The sequence below is a fragment of the Calypte anna genome, chromosome 1, assembly GCF_003957555.1.
Source record: "Calypte anna isolate BGI_N300 chromosome 1, bCalAnn1_v1.p, whole genome shotgun sequence".
Classification (NCBI taxonomy): domain Eukaryota; kingdom Metazoa; phylum Chordata; class Aves; order Apodiformes; family Trochilidae; genus Calypte; species Calypte anna.
In genome coordinates this window covers 117,655,267-117,674,790 of record NC_044244.1, presented here as the reverse complement: position 1 = coordinate 117,674,790, position 19,524 = coordinate 117,655,267, and the positions used below count along the sequence as shown (strand labels likewise).

The following is a 19,524-nucleotide window of genomic DNA, read 5'->3' as shown; positions in this document are numbered from 1 at the left end:
CAGTGAGTTAAGTGATTTAAACACTTTAGAAATCATTGTCTTATTTAATTATAATTATTTTGAATGAGCTTTAGGGAACTTAAAAATATATCACAACTATATCTTAATCATGCCTTCAAAATAATTTGATTTTCAATAAAGAAAACAAAAATATTTAGCTAAGCATCTAGTAATGCATCATAGAAAACAAAGTCTGATAAACTATATACTACTTCTTCAAGTTCAAGTCAAATCAAGAATGCAATATATTAAGCTAAAAGTAGTGTAACACAAAACCAACTATTTTACAAAACCATACTGTGACGTTTTCTTCTTTCCTTTTCATGCAAACATTTCTACCACTACTGCAAATTTGGAAAATTAGCAGAGAAGACTATTACAATGAACTTAGTAATTTGGTTTCCAAAAAGCTTAAGTGTGTAGTCAAGTCTATAAATATGTAGTTATTTGATTATTACTGGTTTTAACAAGGAAATGGTAGGACTTCAGTTGCAGTAATCCAAGTCTTGAACCACTAACTAGCAGGGAAAAAATTAAATAAAGCTTACCCTCACTCATAGAGAATAACTGAACTTCTTCAACCATATCGAAATACCCCCCAAAAGATATAAAGCACATATCAGTATCATAGAAATTAGCATCTGTAATGTGCTAAGAAGAAGCATTTAATGTTAGAGTTTGTTTATCTTGCAGCTACCCTTACAAATTGCTGACATTGAGCTGTTTGCAAGCAAAAGATCCTAATCCACTGTAACAGAACTCTGTGGCAGCTGCCAAGTTATACCAAATGGGGTGCTGACTCAGAATGACAAGTTTGATCTCAAGAGCATAGGAGACAAAAAATGAGATAATGAAAGGTTAGAATTCAGAACAAAAGTACCCTGACTCTACATGATCAGAGCGCAGGTGGAGGAAGGTTAATAGAAGCCATGTTTCCTGAATCCCGGTGATGCGGCTTGATACACTGCATATAGTTCTACAATTGCACCAGGAAAGACAACAGAGACTGAACTTCTTCTGTTAAGATAGAAGAGATGTTTTGGAGCATATCGAGCAATGCAGGCTTAAATGTGACCATGTTCTCCCTACATCTGATGAAACTGGATGAGGCTGGAGAATGCTCTGGAGGTTATTGTGTCCAACTGCCCTGCTCAGCCAAGGCCACCTAGAGATGTCTTCCCAGGACTATGTCCAGATGGGTTATGAAAATCTCCAAGAACAGAGAATCCACAGCCTCCCCGGACAACCTGTGCCAGTACTTGGTCAAAGTGTTTCCTCATGTTCAGAAAATCTCCTGTACTTCAGTTTGCATTCACTGTCTCTTTTTCTGTGTCTGGGCATCACTGAAAAGGGTCTGGATCCATCTTTTTTGTATCCTCCCTGTGGTTAATTAAATATACCAGTGGGATCCTGCCTGAGCCTTCTCTTCTCTAAGCTAAGCAGTCACAGCTCTTTGAGCCTCATCAGTCTCACAGGAGATGCTCCACTCCTTTAATCATCTTACCAGATCTTCTCCAGGGAAGAGATGTCACATGGTTAAGTACATGGGGAATAGTTTGCTGAAATCTCCAATCAAAGCAACAGAAGTTTGCCTAGAATGAAACATCTTAATTTGTTTGATTTTGTTGGAGATTTTAATTGAATGAAGGGTATTCGGGCAGATTGCCCATTTGTTAAGCAAAATACTGAAAACTTATCATCCTTCTCCTAACACCTGTCTGTTACTTTACTCTTCTGTTTTCCAATATTTTCTTCAGGGGCTCTGCTTCACTCTGTTGTTAAACAAAGGGACTATATATTTTTTTAGTCTTCTTACTTACCTCTGTCAATAAAGCTTAACTCTGTGCCAAAGAATTAAGTAAACAGCACCCTATCAATCAACAAGCCCTTCTTGTAAAGTACTTTTTTCTTATGTTTCTGCAACAACAAAATTTAGACTCTTCTCTGTCAGCAACAGAAACACAGCGGATTTTTGGAAAATGAAACTGGGTCATATTATTTTTAAATGCTTTACTATTCCTTTTACAATCATAAAGTTCTGGTGAAATAACGATCATGCTCTAATAATTCTCCTTGTGCATCATCAGTCTCTGATCTCAAGCTTGTAACATCATCTCTGATCTTCTTGCCTCTGTCTTTGGTCTGTGTTTCCAAATAAGGACTTTCCTTACCTTACCATCAAGCTTTTTGAAAGGCTTTTCAAGAGTAGAAATAATAAAAAAAAATTCTGTATTCAGAGGAACAAGAAATTTCAGGCTCAGTTTAGGCAATGCTTGAATGATTCAAAAAATGATTCACAAAACGCTAAAACTAACACTAACCAATGTCATTGCAAATGGGGAGTTTTCAAAACTTCTCCCCAATGTATAGAGTCATGATATTGTCAGTCTAAGTGATATTTCCTAATAGTGTGGTATTACAGCATCTATTTTGGTGGTAGAAGTATTTTAGAGTTTTAATAGTACAAAAGGTTGCAATTTCTAAAATTCTATAATTTTTTAATAGTTTAAAATAGTTAAAAGCATATTTTCAAAACAAATTGCTATTTATTCTTTACATGCTTTAGTTTGTTTGACAATTTGGAAATAGTTGAACCTCGTTCTATCAGTTGCCAGTTCTCATGTGCACCAGTTCTCCCCAAAACCACATTATAATAAGTCTTAAAATAACCTCTAAAATAAAGTAGAAAATTCAGGAATGTAATTGTCTTTTTATTCATGCTTACAAGTAAATGTTAAAAACCATGATTAGGAATAGTTTAACTGGTGAAATATTCATTTCAGGAAATGAAACAGAAACCACATTTATTTTATTAATGACTTTTTTTTTGTCTGATTAATGAATTTTAAGTCTTCTATTCCTGATTTAATTTTATTCTGACCAGAATAAATTACTTTCTTTTCTACTTGTCATCTATCTGTTGTGCTCCTACCCTTATTTCTTGCCAAATAACTAAATAGCAAACAGTTTTACGTAGAGTAGTTCAGGATTTCCACCAGAACTGCTAGGTGATATTTATCATATTTCCACAGTCATTAAATACAAATGTCAGTTTTAATATGTTATCCAGAAAATAGAGTATGTTCAGTTCTTTTGGTGGTATCTCATGTTAAGAATAACTCTGGAGAAATAATTTGGTGAACCAGTTGAAATACTGTAGAGACCAGCTCCTAAAATGTGATCTTCTCATGACAAAAAGTCACACATATAAATTTAAATAGTTACAGTATCAGTGTAAAATAGTCAGTGTAAAACAGGTTGGGTTTTGGGGGGTTTATTTTGTTTGGGTTTTGTTGGTTTTTTCTGTTTTGTTGGGTTTTTTGGGTTTTGTTTGTTTGTTTTTAGTCAGATACAAGAGCAGCTTTCATGCATTCCTGATTATATAAGTTTGAATACATCACCTTTGACTAAGTTGTAAAAGGATTATAAAAGCAGACTTATGCTCTATATTGTAGAATATTTTTGACTGGGTGAATTTACAATAATTGTTAGCAACTGATAATAACAGAAGGAAATTTAGTACTAGTCTGTTAGGATTTTTCACAGAAGTATTAATTCAAATAAAAAGATTGTGCCAAACACACAAGTTTCAATTCAAGATGAGATAGTGTATGAAGAATGAGTCACCTTAAATCTCTGCTTCTTCCTGTTTCTTAGCCCAAAAAGAAATATATTGGCATATTATATATTTTTACCTTTAAGAAAAATCTTTTTGATGGAAAAAAAAATAATTATTGAAATTAAATACCAATAGTGTTTCATATGTATATATATAAATGCATGTATATGTATGTGCTTGTGTGTTTTCATATATATATGCTAATAAGTAAGTAGTTCCTTGCCTCTTGAGTATAGTTTTGTATTCCCAATTATTAATAGAAATGTAAAGGTTAAAGTGTCTTTGGGGTGACTAGATAATTTTTAAACAAAGTTTTTTCTTTTTCTTAAAAAGAAATAAACCCCACAGCTTTCAGTAAGTGTTGAGGAATGTACATATAGGGGTAAAATAGACTGATAATTTACATAGCATCAGCATTACTCATGAAAAATCAAACTGTCAGAGCAGGCTATGATGGGCTAATAGGCTTTTATTGTACTCAGAAATAAATGAGATGGAAAAATCTGTGCAAATTTGTCCATTAATAATTTCACTTTGAGCAGGGGTTTAGATTTTATGACCTCTGAAGGTTAACCTGAATTATGATTAGATTAATCCATTGACAGTATAGTGAATATATCTCCTTTTCTATTTTTAAAAATATGATGGTCACCAAAAGATGTAAAGGTTTCTTGTCTTGCTCTTCTGTATTTTCCCCCAAATGCAAGAAATTTGGGTTCTCCCTACTTTATCAGCCTGTCTTCACAGGGGAGGTGCTCCAGCCCTCTGATCATTTTAGTGTCTCTCCTCTGGACACGTTCAAGAAGCTCTGTGTCCTTCTTATGCTCGGGACTCCAGAACTGGACACAGTGCTCCAGGTGAGGCCTCACAAGAGCAGAGTAGAGGGGGAGAATCATCTGCCTCGACTGTCTGTCTGTGCTTCCTTTGATGCAGCCCAGGACCTGGTTGGTTTTCTAGGTTGTAAGTGCACCTTCACAGCTCATGCTAAGCTTCTGGTCCACCATCACCCCCAAGTCCTTCTCCCCAGGGCTGGCCACAATCCTTTCTCCTCCCAGCCTGTATTTGTGCATGGGATTGCCTTGACCCAGGTGTAGAACCTTGTATTTTGCCTTGTTGATCTTAATACAGTTTGCACAAGTCCACATCTCAAGCCTGTCCAGGTCAAGCATCGCTTGCCATCCCTTCCCTCCAGCACGTTGACTTCACCCCACAGTTTGGTGTCTTCAGCAAGCTTGCTGAGGGTGCATTTGATTCCACTCTCCATGCTGCTGACAAAGTTGTTAAATAGCAGTGGTCTGAGTACCAACCCTTGAGGAACACCACTCATCACACGTGTCCACTTGAACACTGAGCCACTGATCACAATTCTTTGGGTGTGACCATCCAGCCAGTTCCTTATCCAACGAGTGCTCCATCCATTGAATCCATCTTGTTCCAGTATAGAGACCACACTGTCATTCAGGACAGTGTCAAGTACTGTTTGAATATTCTAAATACTATATCCTTGTTGTCTTGATGACACTACAATCTACTTTTCTTCCTCTAAGTACTATGCCACTTCTCTTCATCTGATTTTGCACATTTTAGCTGTCTTCAGTCCATCAGATTTGCTACTAAGTGAACCTGAAGCGGGGAGGAGCCCTTCTTGCTCCTAGGGCTGATCCTGAGGCCTCGGGGCTTAGCCCATTCCTGGACGATGTCCTAGGGCTGTTCCTGGGGCTCCAGGATCTACCCCTTCTTGCCTGCTCCTGGGGCTCCTCGAGCTGTGGGCTTCTCCATTCTCACTGAAGAGTGAGAGCTGTCTCTGTGGGTGTCAGCTGCTCTCTTATTGGCCCCGTGCTCCTGCACATGCTCAGGAGGGAGGCCAGACACAGGTGAACCCACACCCACTCATCAATAACTCAGGGCACCTGGTCCTGTCTCACTACATGAACCTTCAGTTCTGTCCTGGGGTACCTGTTTATCTGAGCTTGTGGATGGGAGCACACTCTTTCAAAATCTCTCTCACACCATAACTAACAATATTCTAGCAATGTATACTGAAACTTGCAGCTTATTCATGGATAAGTTCCAATCTAGAATTATTTAACAGTTTAAAGTGTGGTTTTGTGGGAGGAATATGATATTCAGAGTTTAAACGTGCTCATTTTAATTGTCTATGTGTATTTAAGTGTACCACTGTAAGACTACTAATTTTTAATTATTTCTTGCTGCAGCTGAAATCTCAGCTGCATAAAGGACCATTTCCCATTACACCTTTTCCCAAAATAGTTTCAGCTGAACTGAATTCAGCAGTTTGGGAAATTCAGGTTATTCTCTGAGCAAGAGTATTTTCATATTGCCCACGATGTTGGATATTGCTTTCAGAACTAGGAGCAGTCATTTTATGTCTGCTCAGTATGCATTTTATGAGCTCAGTGGAAAATTGTTTTCTCTTCTGGCAAAAGGAAGATATTTTTTGTAAGTTGGGCTAACATTCAAGTTTAACTTGTTGACATGTTCTAAATATTTTTTTTAAGCTGAAATAAATTCTTAAGTATTTAGCTCTTTTTAAATTCTCATTTTAATATTAATATTAAAAAACATTCATTTTACTAAATTGCTATTCTTTCGTAAAGCAAGTAAATCAGGCAATCTGCTGTGGCAGGTGACACAGTTTTCTACTGATAGTGTTTCATCGATTATTTTATTTCTGTTTGCATTTTTGCCCTATTGGAGGAAACAAAGGTTTATAGCTGTGATACTCCTGAGCAATAATTCTCACTGAGCCTATATCTGGGTGATTTCAGACAAGCCACTTGACCTCAATATGACTTAATTAACCCAGCAGCAAAATTGGGTAAACATTAAAATCTCATTGAAAAGCAGCTGCTGCATCTAAATTGAATACTCTAAAATTTCATTGTGCTAGCATTGCCACTGGGACTCTGAAGACCCAATTTTTAATTCTTTTTTTCCAGTCATAATGCTACATGAAATAGCTCTAAAAAGCATGCAAATACTGATGTCTCCATAGTTTTGCAATGATTTTGCCTGCATAGTCAATGGAGGAATTTAGACCAAATCTATCATATGACTGATAAATTCTTACATTTTAAAATTTTTTATTAAGCACTTACATGTATTTTTACTTGCAAAGGGCATGTGTTTTTATAATTTTTGTTCTGTGTAGCAGAAGTTTCATCTTTAATTCATCAGCCATATTCTGCATGGACACTGGAAACTCTTGCTTTTGATTATTTTTCCCCCCTGTATGATGGAAATTACTGTAAGGAGTTACAAAATTATCCAGAATCTGACTCTTCTGTACTAAGAAGTATGTTCAAGAGTAGATGTGGAGGAACTTTTCAGTGGATTCTTATATTAAAGATGGAATAGGAAACAGTTTTTCCCCACCAGTTTAAAGACTTGATGACTAGCAGTTGAGATGATTTTGCCTTAAAATGACTTAGTAGCTAATGATGTATCTTTGATCAATCTATCTTGCTGTTTCACTACCTGTCTATCCTTTTTCTTCCTCTCTGTCCATAAATGTTCTCAGACAACAAAGCAAGAATGAGATGAAAAGTGTAAAGACTTGCTTCATTTGTGTACGGCCTGATTCCTGTCCCTAACAGGGGAAATCAACAGGATCTCTATGCTCAGGGAAGAATAATGACAGAAGAAACAGTTTTCATGGAGCACAATACACAAGCACAGTTTAATGTACATAGTGAGCACTTCTTCCTTCAGGGTTTTTGTTGATTCTCTCTGCTACCTTCTTCTGTCCTAAAGGAAAAGGCCAACATGTAGTTCTGAAGAGTTTGTGATTATTATTATTTAAATTTATTTAAATAATAACAAGCTGATAAAGATCTGCTCTTCTTTCACAAACTTGACTTGTTCATGAGGTGGATAAGCTGGGTTAAACAGAGGCACTATTTTTGTAGAGAAAATATTGAGACTGGATACCAAGCATCCACTTTTATATACCATGAAACTTCAAAATGCATTTTACAAAGTAACCTGATAGTTACTTTATTCAGATTGCTTCTGAGCATTTTGCTTAATAGGGCAAATATTATTTGGTTTCTTTTTGCTAGGAGAATAAGGATTGACGTTAAAGAGAGTATTTAATTTATAGTTCAGATGCTGCAGTTTTAACACTGGAAAATATATACATACAGAAGTTCAGGAAGTTCAAAAAAGTCTTGTTAACTCATCTTGAGTCAACTTATCCACCTCCCTCACCTCTCAAATGCTCACTCATCATTTTACTGAATTTAACTTATTCTATATAAATTAACTCTGGACATTAATTTCATTTTTATGCTTATGAAATCTCATTTTCCTTCTTTATGCAAAATATCAAATTAAATTTTGTGAGCTTTCATAGTGATTTTTTTTTCCTTTGATAAGAATATGAGTCTTACATCTTTTAATGGTTTCTTAATAGTCTCCAAGCTGTGGCATTTAGCTTTACGATTTTCTGACCACTTAATAATTGCACATTTTCCTATAAAATCATCCTGACTTCTAAAGCTGGAAGGAGCAGATAACATTCTGCCTACAGGTAGAAATTTCTGATTATAAAGTTAAAAAGCAGGAAATCTTATATAGAAATGTATGGATCTAGTATCTGAATAACTGTAAAGATTAATTTAGGCTTTAAAAACCTGGTTTTTTCTGCAAAATAGATATTAGTAACACAAGTAGCATGAAGATAGTGGACTACAGAAAAACAATCTCAGCCAAGGTACTATGAAGTATTTCTTCTTAGATTATCATCTGAACAGGTAAAAAATTAAAGGATTGAAAGGATTGTTTAGAATTAATGAGTACAATTTAGATCGATGTCTAATTGTGTGTTCAGGCCTGTAAATCTCTCTATTGATAGTACTTTGTGAATATATTTCTATTTTATATATTGTAAAGAAATATTTGGTTTTAGCTTAACCTGCGTTGAAGGAAGCATTATTTCAGAATCAGTGAAACAGTATTGAAGTGCAACATCCCAGAGTGCATGATGGTCCTTAATTATTGAAACACTGTCATTTACCTGCTGCATTTTAATAATTTCTGAAATGTTCTTGAAGGCTCAAAATGTAATTAAAATCTATGTCTTTATGGGATTGTGGGGGGGAGGAATGGTGGATATTAGGTGTTAACACATTTGTTCTTTCCACCTAGCTGTTGAGCTAATGAAAAACCATAACAAAACAAGGAAATATGTATATTGGCAAATGAGACGTCTTTCCCAAACTATGATTTTGTGTCTGTGTACACAACTGCTGTTCTGAAGGGTGAAGTTATATATTGCCATATGGATCTTTTCTCTCTTAGCTTTGAGTGCTTTAAATAACTAAATTTTGCACAGTTTTGGTATATGTAGCCTTCTAAACGAAATTCCAGAAATAAATATCTCTCAGGCTGTCAAAATTACACAATGATGCAATGTACTATAATATGTCTGAAGAAGCATATTTTTTCTTGGCACCATATGTAAGAAATCTGAGTAACAGCTGCTGACACAGGCAATAATTCTCAAAGTGAGTTTTTGCTCTCTGCCTCTGCTTTCAAAGCTGTTTTGTTTAATTTTTCTGAAAACAAGAAAATGTACAGCCACAGCATTTTTAGTAATGTGATACAGAAAGGTATTTAAAAATGTATTCCACTTAAGTGGGTTATCTTAGGATGCATTTGTCATATGTTCTCTGTGTTCTCACTCCTATATTATAAATATACTACCTGGAACTGTATATATCTCTTTAACCTGTGTTAAAGAGGTACTTCTATAAAGTACCCAGAAAAATACACACTTTCCTTCTTGTTTCTAAAACATGTTTCCTGCTGCATATTCAGCTGATCATGTTCCTATGTACTTAAAATATGTAAGTGGCATGTGGGTCTTTAAGCTCTGCAGCAACTCTACATGGATTTATCTTAGAAACAAATTTAATACTATGTTAAGGTTTTTCATTTTTATGTCCTCAGCTCTTCAGACAAAAATGGTGTTGGAAATCAGTATATTATGCATCAGCTTCTCTTAACTACTTGGGTTACAGAAACAGTTTCCTTAAGAAATAGTTCCTTATCACTGTACCAATTGTAAAAAGATGTATTTCACTGTGGGATGCTGTAAGCCTCAGAAAGGCATCCTAAGAAACAGCCTCCAACAGCAGCCCCCGGGCTGTTTTTCCATGAGGCAGCTCAGGCTCCTCTGCAGGGTGCATCCCAGTAGGATCCTGTTCTCAGAGCAACACCAGGAGACAGACTTTTTGACACCTGCAAGGAGATATGCACAGAGCTCCAGTTTCTGATGTTGGCTTTTGCAGGCTGAGCTGAGGGTACCTGAAGTCTAATTAAAATTTTCTGAAGGCAAATGGTTGTGAGCTAACTGACTTCTTAAAGAATTAATTCCAGCTTTTTTTACAGGAAGGAAATGTACCAAAACACAGCCCTGCTCCAAGGCTGTTGAACTAAGTGGAAAAGTTTCTGTTCACTGCAATCAACTTTAGATCAGGAACAAAGTGACCTTAATCCTTTTCTGTGATGCTTAAGAGATCACTCATCTCAGTGCCGGGATTCCTCCAGGCCTCTCTTCCTGCCAGCCCTGCCTACATTCTACTTCTCCTCAGGATAGAGTTAGTTTCAAACACTTTTTTAAAGCTTTATTATTTTTTTCCTTAGTGATCTGTCTCCAGTTAGTCTAAGTCTATTCATCTTTACTTATATTGCACTTTCAGAAAAAAAAAGTAAAATTTTAGATAGAACAAAGAAATAAATAACAACAAAAACCTACATGGCTTTGTATCTCGCATACTCTTCCTCCTCTTTTTGAATGGTAGATTCTTTTCTAATGTAAGATTTTCAATAATGTGCTTTCTTTTGAGTGTTTATACACAAAACCTAAAACAGGGAGGCATTAAATTTGACTGGAACATTTTGACACTAGTAGAATACAAATAATGTGTTACAATTTGAAGACTTGAATTACAGGAACAGCATAAGGGATTTCAGTTTATTTTCAGTATAAAGGCATTTGTAAGAGAGGATGTAAAATTGATGTGTAGAGAGATATAGATTTGTAAAATCTATGTTTTGCTGTAAACATTTGTATGTCTCTACCACTGAGTATCTAACTGTGACCTATTAAAGAGATCATAAAGGCCAGGCTGCTTAGTAAATAGCAGCTGCATTCAATTTGCTTCAATTAGCTAGACAACGAAAGCATCCAGGCCCTTGGTTCAGCTTTTCAGAAATACTGAATGATGCATCCCATTCAGTCTTCTTCTCCAGGGACCAGGGCAGATTGTTTTCATGCACTGTAACACTGCTCTCTCTTGGGACCTAAAGCAGTAACTATCATGTGCTAGTTCTGCTGTACTGTAATGCTGCTTGGAGTCTGGGTCAGTTACTCTTGCATGCTTCTTTGAATATAAGATTAAATTAAATAGAAGTTTCACAGAGAGATGCAGTGGTTTTGAATAACAACATCAAAGAATGGCTAAAGAGGATTGCTCCATTTTTCAGAAGTGATTTATGTTGAATGAGGTCTTATTAGAATGATTTTTGTGCCTTTTAGGTGTTTATTATCATTATTCATATATATATATGTTGAAAGTCTATCATGAGAAATTCCACATAATCTATATAAACCTCCACATTTTTAAACTACATCTGTTTGTAAGCTATTGCTTGTAGTTATTGCATATTGTAAGTTATTGCATACTGGAAGCATGGCTTTATACTTACTGATACTCCTCTACCTCAAGACACAGAATCTTCAGCCTTGTGCTATCAGTGTTTTGGAAAGCATAAGTATTGTTGAAAAACTTGTATTATTATGGGGTTTTAGTTACGTCAGACTGTATATCAGATAAGGACTGTGTTGAAATTGTTTCTGCTATTGATTCAGTGTAGGGAAAAAAAAAAAAGTGAGAGCAAAGCAGAGAAGACTATGTTGAGTTATAGTCCAGACGAAGAGAAATTAGCAAACATCTTCAAAACTTAATAGAAAAAAAATTGCTAGAAATTTAGAAAAGATGAACTCTGGATTGGGCCAGCTGTAGGAATATTATATTTTACAGTCCTTCCTCACTGCATAGTAGCCCCCCAGTTTGATTCAAAGTTTCTTTTGCAAAGCTGTGTTATTTTTGTCTTTTTAAAGACAGCTTTTCAGTCATGGTACATTTTACGGTCTTTTTCTGCCTTTTAGTATTCAAAACTATAATAGAATACTTGATATGGTACATCAAAGTCCTGTTCTTGTCTAGTCTCCAAAAGTGATGCTTAAACAAGTGATGCTCCTGCCCACCATGTCATCTCTGTGTTGGTTCTGGCTCTTTTTTTCTGTAGCTCTGCAGAAAATCATGCAACTGACGTATAATGAATATTCTTTTTGAAGTTTACAATATATAAAACCCTATATAAAACAAAGTCATTTTTAGTGTGCATATTACTGAGGAGAAAACTATGACTGATAAAATATCATTAGAGAATGAGTGGCAGTAAAAATTAAAACAGTTTTTTTTCTCCTATTGTTGGGATTCAAAATTGCTTTGTTTAACCTCTGAGGAACATAATGATTTGCCCATGTGTGGCTGCCAGACACCCACCCAGCTTCTTTCTCCCTCCTCCTTCTCAACAGGATGATGGAAAAATAAGATGAAAAAGTTTGTGGGTCAAGGTAAAGACAGGGAGATCACTTGCCAGTTACTTTCACATGTGAAACAGACTTGACTAGGAGAAAATTAAGGTATGGAAAATTTTTAAAATAGAGTAGGATTGTGAGAAACAAAGACAAAATTAAGAACAGCTTCCCCCAGTCTCCTACTCCTCAGGCTTAACTTCACTTACTGATTCTCTATTCTACTACTCCTCCACACCATCGTGGCATGGCCCATGGGGATAGGGATTGGGGGTTACAGTCAGTTCATAACAGTGCATCTCTGCCATGCCTTCCCTTCACATTTTTACCCTGCTCCAGTGTGGGTTTCTTCCATGGAATACAGCCCTTCACAAGGTGCTATAATTTCAGTCCTGCCCACGGCTGCTTTCCACATGGCACAATCAGGAGCTGACTGCTTTAGCATGGGTCACCCATGGAATGCAGCTTCTGCTGGAAAACCTGATCCTTTACAAGATCTCCAAAGGCTGCAGCTTCCTTCATGGCATATCCACTTGCTGCAGCCTGGTGTCCTCCAAGGGCTGCAGCATGGATATTTGCTCCAGCATGATCCTCTGTTGGGCTTCAGGGGAACAACCTGCATCACCATGGTCTTCTCCGGTGGCTGCAAGGGAAACTCCAGCATCTGGGGCATATTTTCCCACTCCTTTGGCAAGTTTAGTGTCTTCAAGGCTGTTTTTCACAGCTTTTTCTCAGTCTCCTTGAAAACAGATAATGCACATTTTTTTTTTTCTGAACATGTTTTTAAAAATCCTTTGTCCTGAGCACAGCCAGCTTGGCCCAGCTTGGCTCAGCTGTGTCCTGCAGGATCTATTGGCACCAGCTGGAACAGGGTCTGTATAGCACAGGGAAGCACCTGTCCCCCATAGGCCACCCCTGCAGCTCTCTGCTGCCAACACCTTGCTGTGTAAACCCAATTCAGCCCTTTATTTTGACTGGTTCTTCTAATCAACCCTGACACACTGCTGTTTGACACACGCTCAGTCACTGCTATTTAGGCTACCTTGGTCTTGATTTTAATCCTCCCATTTTCCTAACATTATCACCCTGCTTTCACACCTTTATGAATAGTCAGTGTAATGGCTGAACAAGTGGACAAAAAAAAAATCACAGTCACAAAGAAGGCTTGTATTTACATGCTAAAAATAAAATAGGAATGTAGCTATTTATTTTATATGTCCTTCTGGCTCCTACTCCTTTTCCCTATAACATGCTGATTCAGAAATGGAGTTAATTACGGAGAGTAGGTGTTCACAATTGGATTTAAATTATTTTGGTGATATTTAGTCATAATACTGTTTGGGAGGAGTGGGGATGTAGTGTTTCCATGTCAGTTCCTCCTCTGCAAAATAACACTTTTACACTTCACGGATGATGAGGCAAATGTATTACAGAGTGTGAAACACTTGGCTGCCTTCGGTTGAGGTCACAGGCAAATACCTGAGCTGCAGACAGATGGGGTTTTGTGTCAGAATATGTCTAGCAGCAGAGCACACGCCTCATCCTTTTTAAGAATTCTTTTCTGCTGGTGGTAGTGATCAGCTGTCATCACTGTGAGACCATGTTGTTGATTATTCGAGATAGATGATTCTTGAATTATTGTGTGTACTGTCCTCTCTGCTTCTTGAATGATTGTTACATTGGTTTCAGAAAAAAACAGGGAAAAATAAATCTGAAGTTTCTGTTTTGTTCCACAATGAGAGTTCTCTTTAAAGGGGGCAAAGGGCTGTATGAAAATACACCTAAATTAAAGTAGCTACCAGATATTCAGATACCAGATATCCAGACCGGATATTCTGAAACTTTCTTCCTGCCTTATTTACTGATTTGAGCTTTCAAAGTCTGATGCTTCATCAGAAGTTGCTCTAGAATTATTACTAATAATCTTCTCACATTTGTATGACATGCAAACACACATATAGTACCTATACACGCATTGTCCTCATGTCAGCCAGATTTTATTGACAAAAAGCTGATAGATCATTTACCAAATGTATCTTTTGCTGACTTTATTGCAGTTTTATAAGAGGCACTGTTTTAAAAATGGGTATGACATTTGCATTTCTGTTTAATTGCTGTGAAGTGAACATAAAAAGATAAGAGAGCCAAGAGAGCTTATTAAAACTGAAATGAGGGCAAGTGATAAAAGAATATTTTAGTGCTGCTGCAGTCAAATCTGTCACTCACCCCACAAGAATTATCTTATTCTTGGATTTATTGGTGGGGGGAGAGGATGTAGGTTTTATATAACCATTCTTTTTTCTTTCAAGATACACTTGATATACAGGGTTTCTCTATCCTTCTATTTTAACTTGAGGGCCTCAGTAGCCAGAGGGAACTTCTGGAGAATAATGTAATTTTTTTTCTTTTTTGTCTGCACTGAAGTAACTTACTTTTTTGCTTTTTTTATTCCTTTTTCCTTTTTCCCTTTTACCTTTACATTTCTGCATTACTTTTTTCCTTCCCCCCCCTCAAAATAAGCCAAGATATATATATAGGAGCTTGTGAACTTCTACATGGTGTGCCTCAGAGCCACATCTTTTGAATTCCATCATGTTCAATGAGATTTAGTAACTGAGAACTTTGTTTTTAGGGAAAATATTAAAAGAAATGTCTTATTGTTTGAAATGTTAGGGAATAGAAAGTTAGGAAGCACTACTCTGGTCATGTACTGGTCATGTAAATGAGTTAAGTCTACAGTGCAAAATAACATATAATCATCTTACTAATGACTTATTCACACTGTAAGTACAGAGAAAAGTAGAGGTAAAGATGTAAATAGTAATCATTTAAGTCAGAGCCTTCCAATTTTTTTATTAATGACATTATAATTAAGGCAATGCTTTTATAACTAATTTTGTAAAAATTCTCTTAGTTTGGAGCATTAAGTAACTATATATATATATATATATATAAATGTGCATATGCAGCATGTCACTATAAAGAGTCCCCTCTGCTTCGGATTATCACATACCATCTTGCTGTGTGGAACCACCACAGCTGATATTTTCATTTAAACCACAGGTCTAGCTGTTTAGGGAAACTCCAAGAGGAAGATGTCTTAGAGAAACCTATGTGCTGGAAGAGGAGGTCGATCCCTCCTCCAGTTTGGCCTTTCAGCAGATTGCGGCGAAGTTCTGCTTTGTCAACAGAATAAGCCCAATTCTGATGAGTGTTCAGCACAGCCTTCAGTCACAAAGTAATGATGAGCTGTCACTGAACTGGTATGGAAAACAGAACTCTGATACACAGTGTTTACCCAGGGGGGAAAATAATAAAAATAAAATAAAAAAAAATTCCTGTGCTCTGAAGGAAGATTTGTAACTCCTGGTACAAAGCTGTTTTAACTTGCGACAAAAATTGAGAAAATCTGTTCCAATGAGTAAAAGGTATCTAAACAAGACTTACGTTTTAATGTTCAGACTTGCTTCTTTGGAACAGATAGATTAAAATTAGTTTTAAAAAGGAGGGACATTCCTTTGAAATTCAAGAAGGGGACTAGGTTATAAATACTGACAGCTGAGTTAGTCTCAACTACTTCTAACTGAAGTATAGCCATGGGACGTGGCTTTTCTTTCAAACGTACATCTTGTTTAAATAATTGTGTATGATGGTGCCCTAAAAGAACACTTTCCAAAAACCACAATTTATGGAATTAAGTCATCCTATTAGTTTGTCTTACGTGGGTAGTCTGCAATTAGAAGCTGTAGGAATAAGGAATCATCAAGTATGTTATTGCCATGATGTGCTAATAGGACTTATAGATGCAGTTTGGTTTTGGTTTATTATGATTTTTAGTTTCTGCCATTTACTGGGAAAGAGTAGTATCATTAACACTCATTGCGAAATAGCTATAGAAACTAAAAAAACACATAGAAAATCAGGTAAGCTATTCTCATACTGTTTGCCTATGAATATTCTTCTATTGAATTAAAACAATTTTGCTTTTATAGATACTTTTTTTTTTCATATTAACAGACCGGATTGATGTCATGCTAGAGGGCTGTTGGGGTATTATTTCTTTTCATGATAACTACCATAGGTTAAATTGATGCTTTTTTTGACACTACAATATATTTGAATATATTTTTGAGTTCTGGGATTCTTAGGTGAAGCTGCCATTTTGTAGACGTTTTGTCTGTTATCAGGAATGAGCTTATTTATTTCATTATTCAACATACATACAATGTAGTAAACATCCATATACTCCTCTACTTTTGATAAAATATAGGTATGACTTTGATTTAACTGGTATACTACAGCTTTTGATATTTTGTAATGAATGAGATTCAAATAATGTGATATAATTACAGAAAAATTCTGTAATTTTATGTAGATCCCTACATAACTCTAAACTCCTAAACTGCAAATAAAATCTTCAGGGTCACTGACACCAATACATATGTGTTAAAATTTAAAAATATGCCTCTTTAGATTGAAGACTGTCAGACTTCTTCTATTGATCTCTGTAATAGCAAAAGTCTCTCATAAATTTCAGCCAGCAGGAGAAGGAAGCAGAATATAAGACAAGGGCTGCAAAATCCTTTTCGTCCCTATTCTATTGTGTCTGTGCTTAGCATAGTTCAACAAAACCCTTTCCTTAAATTTGTTGTTTGGTGTAGTACATTGTGTGCTCCTACTCAAGATCTCAGCATTTCACTTTTACTTTTTCTCTTTCAGTAATTGGAAACTGAAATATTTATGAATTATTTTTCTCCTAAAAAAAAAAAAAAAAAAAAAAGTGAAGAAAGAGAGAAATTATATAGAAAGCTTCATTGTTTTGGAGTAAGAGCTGTTGATCCATAATTGTGGTGGAAGATTTCCCATAACAAGTCCCATTAAAAAACAAACAACCCCTAAGCTGCTCAGAAAGAAATAGACTTTTCTGGGGTTTTTTTTGTTTTTGTTTTTTTTTTTATGTTCCCTTTCTCTCCTCAGAGTACAATTTTTTTATTTTGGTTTGGTTTTTTGTGACATTTATAACTATACTATCCTAAAGTGTTATCTGGAATTGTTTGCTACTATCTTATATTTGGGGTTTTTGTAGCAGCTCTAAAACTGGTGATCTTAGAAGATAAATTTTTATTTTATTTTATTTGCCACTGAAAGATAAATGTTTTGAGAATATTTGGACTCAAGGAAGTTATATTTATACTGTCAGTATATTTATAGATAAAGACTCACAGTGTAAAATACATTTTTTCAATAGATTAGACTGAAATAAATTAGGCTAGAATAAATTAGGTTTAAAATTTTAGGTTAAAAATGTTCATAACTTTCAAAGGAAAAACAGATCGAAGATACACTACTCTGAAATTAAAGAGTAGGCATTTCTGATTTTCTGGGAAGATGCAGAAACTGATTAGAGATTTTGTGTGAACTTGCTTTAAGTTTTGGAAAGGTTCAGAACTTCATTAGACAACAGGATTACCAGAATATGATGCATGAAAAATGAGTTATGATCACACTCACAAACTGTACCCACATGCCATTATTTGCAAGTCTTTAGATTAAATACTACAGCACAGTCAGTGAACACTTATCGAAAATAAGTCTTAGAGATAAACATGATAGAATTTTTTTTCCAGGAGACTGACCATGTGAACAGAAGATACCAGTTAGAAAGGCAGGGGAAGACCCAGCTAGGGGGAAAAGGAAGACCTGGAAGGTATCTGTGGTCTGTCAAAAACATCACCCTGTCTCATTTCTGACAACTGCACTGACTGGCTGCAGTTTTAACATAAATCTGATGATACTTTGCTTGCTATCATATGCATAGTATCAAGTCAATCACATTGTTTAGTGCGGAGAGATAAGACTGAAAAAACCCAAAGGCTCAAGGATTGTCAGAGGAGCAGTGATAGGTAAGAACCCCTCTGATTTCTGAGTGGAAAGCCATGCAGAAAAATCATTCGGAGAGACTCCTTCCTGGGAGTCTGCAGGCTAAAGGGCATGGGGACTTACTACAGAATGCGAGGAGAAAAAGCATTTCTTGTTTGTGTAAAAAAATATTTATGTACAAGTTTTTTAAAGGATGCTGGGGATGAATAATAGAATCATAGAATGTCAGGTTGGAAGGGACCTCAAGGATCACCTGGTCCATCCCTTTAATATTATTGTTTATATGATATGTCCCAGCACCCTGTCAAGCAGATGTAAAACTTTCTAAAGTGAGGAATCCACCACTTCCCCAGGGAGACCACTCTAATACCTTACTGTCCTCATAGAGAAAAATTTTCCTCTTGTACTCAAACAGAATCTACCCAGGGGCAACTTGTGCCCATTGTCCCTTGCCTCATCCATTAGACTCCTTGTAAACAGGGAGTCTCCATCTTTGTAGCTGCCCTGTAAGTACTGAAACATTGTAATAAGGTGTCTCCTAAACCTTCTCTTCTCAAGGCTCAATAAACGCAGTCTTCTCAGCCTCTCCTCATGTGGCCAATGCTTCTATCCTCTGATTATCCTCATGTCTCTTCTCTGGACCCTCTCCAGCCTGTCCGCATCCTTTTTGTAGAGTGGGAATCAAAACTGTATGCCGTACTCCAGGTGTGGTCTGACAAGTGCCAAGTAGAAGAGGATGAGGACTTCCTTTTCTCTCCTGCTGGTGCCCTTTTTGATGCAGCCCAGCATCCTGTTGGCTTTCTTTGCAGCTTCTGCACACTGTTCCTCATGTTGATCCTGATTGATCCCCAGGTCCCTTTCCACAAAGCTGTTCTCTAGCCAAGTGGATCCCAGTCTGAACAGCACTCCTAGGCTATGTGTTCCCAGGTGCAAGACCTTGCACTTCTGTGCACTGAACTCCAAGTTCCTGTTATCCCACTTCTCTAGTCTGTCTACGTCATCCTGGAGGATGGCTCTCCCTTCTGGGCTGTCAACCTCTCCTCTCATCTTAGTGTCATCAGGAAACTTCATCAGGATGCTCTTTATCCCCACATCCAGGTCACTTATGAAGATATCAAACAGCATCAGGCCCAATATCAGTCCCAGAACTTATTTTAGGATGTTTAGAGGAAGGATCATACATGGGTAAGGGACAAAGTTATATGGAGAGCAAGTGTGGGAAATAAATGGAGTAGAGAATAGAAGACGGGGTAGAAGGGAAAGGAAATAAAAGGCTGTCCAGTTGAAATAGGCTGATCATGAGTACTCTTGACTGAGCCCTGTAGTCTGCCCCATCCTCTCATTAGAGTGCATTTTTATTTCCAAGTGGCTGTGTTATCTACACTAAGCAAGTCTT

The 19,524-nt window shown here is 36.5% G+C and overlaps 1 protein-coding gene across 1 annotated transcript in view; it reads left to right on the top strand.

Annotated features, from left to right (window-relative positions):
- Positions 1-19,524, top strand: part of IL1RAPL1 (interleukin 1 receptor accessory protein like 1) — a 574,062-nt gene that overhangs the window by 290,549 nt on the left and 263,989 nt on the right. The gene's annotated exons all lie outside the window — the stretch shown is intronic.